The sequence below is a fragment of the Eptesicus fuscus genome, chromosome 9, assembly GCF_027574615.1.
Source record: "Eptesicus fuscus isolate TK198812 chromosome 9, DD_ASM_mEF_20220401, whole genome shotgun sequence".
NCBI lineage: Eukaryota > Metazoa > Chordata > Mammalia > Chiroptera > Vespertilionidae > Eptesicus > Eptesicus fuscus.
The window spans coordinates 83,075,950-83,077,850 of record NC_072481.1 but is presented as its reverse complement, the minus strand read 5'-3'; the positions used below and the strand labels follow the sequence as shown (position 1 = coordinate 83,077,850).

The following is a 1,901-nucleotide window of genomic DNA, read 5'->3' as shown; positions in this document are numbered from 1 at the left end:
GGTTAGTGTCCTAACTCTGTCATTAATAGTTGTGCTGCTATATGTAAGCCTCTCAATTTACTCAAAACTCAATTTTTCTGAATATGCATAGTTTAAGAAAATAATGGCTCGCCCTGACCCATGCTTTCTCAGCGGACCTCTCGGCCTCCACTGTTGCTAAGCGGCCTTGGATACCGGGCCTTGGGATGCTGGGATGTGGCTGGTGAGGATGGTGGTCACCCGGCCTCAGGTAACCATGGAGAAAGAGCTTCGGAATACCATTCTTTTCAATACATACAGAAAGGAAATATTTACTGCCAACAATGGCTACAAATCGATGCAGAAGAGACTCCGGGGCCTTTGGAAGATTCAGAGCTTAAAAGAGAACTACATCTGAGAAGTTAATTGGGCTGAACCTCTGGATTTCAGCTGGACCAAGGGGAAAATTTACTGCAGTTGAGTGTGAGGTCCTGAAGAAATACCTTGACTCAGTGGATACATCCTTGTGATGCTAGAAGTGGGTGGGGAATCCAGTTTTGACACCAGTATTAACTTTCTCCTGGAAGAACATGGAATCATGGATAATAATGATTCTGTGATTAGAAATGTGTAATTATTTCCATCCTAAAGAAGCTCTGGAGTCCAATGGAGTCTTGAGCAGGACAATCAGCCGGGCTGCATGGGAGGCCGTGCCTGGAACACTGAAGAGAGCAGCGAAACAGGCCAGGCGCTCACCTTTGTATGTCCTCTTGGTGCCACCTGGAGTGGGAAGCTGGCAGTGCTGGGCTCATGTCACATGTTTAGTGACATGTTTAGTCATGACAGCAGCAGTGGCTGTTCTGTTTCCCACTTAACAGACCCATCTAGCTTTCTATCACTCAAAGAACCACAGTGGGAAGCTGGCAGTGCTGGGCTCATGTCACATGTTTAGTGACCAGTATTTGGTAAAGAAGAAAACAGCCAAAGCATGGATGTTGTTTTCAAGTGGCTCACAACAGAAGACATCTGCGTAAACTAGACTGAGGCTGAGGACCCAGAGGTGTCTAACTCCATGATGCTGCCTGACATAGCCACCCTGTCTGAGTGCCTTCGAGTGGGTCTCCAGGGTGGCGAAGAGAACCCCTGGGACTTCACCACCCTCTTCAACCTGTTCATTTACCTGCTGGATACCACTTCCCTCCCCAAGGTCCTCAAGGCACATAAACAACTAAATGTGAAACATGATCCTCTTCAGTTCATCCAACCTCAGTTTCAGCCAGCCCTTCAGCCAGTGGTTTTCCATCCCAGTGTCAGGGAATTGTCACCTCCTCTGCTGGAGCTGTGTGACTTAGATGAGACCTTCTCCTTTGAGAAGGCAGGGCTTACTCAGATTAACAATAGGTATACTGCAGAGAACCTGGAATTCCATGCCAGAAAGGATGCTGACATTCTTGGACAACCAATAAACTACCAAGGACCACCAAGATGTCAAACATATCTTGAGCACATTTTCTAAGTGGCAGAGTTCAAGAAATTGAACCAGGAACATGATATTAATACAATTGAAACTGCATTCCAAGACAATTTCTAAGGATCTTGCCTCCTGAAGCATTTCCTGTCTCCCGATTCTCTCTTTGTATACAGTTTCTAAGTTGTTCCTCAACTCCTTTATCAAAACTACTATCTATCTGTGGAAGGTTTGTGTATCTTCTGTAACGCCCAGGTAGGTATAACATCTCTAACTTAGAAGATCCTTATGTAAGACATGTTCCATTTTTTCAATTAAAACTGATTGAATCTGTCCTTTAATAATAATAATAATAATAATAATAATAATAATAATAATGCTCCCTCAAACTCCTTTGTCTGATATTTGTTGTTATCCCTACATTCTTTTGAAAGTGATAATAATTCTGTATTTCTGAGAATTCTGCTGTGATGCA

General features: G+C 43.8%; 1 pseudogene; it reads left to right on the top strand.

The window, feature by feature from the left end:
- Nucleotides 1-235: 235 nt before the first annotated feature.
- LOC103290175 (intraflagellar transport protein 52 homolog) lies at nucleotides 236-1,549 on the top strand (annotated as a pseudogene).
- The last annotated feature ends 352 nt before the right edge of the window (nucleotides 1,550-1,901 follow it).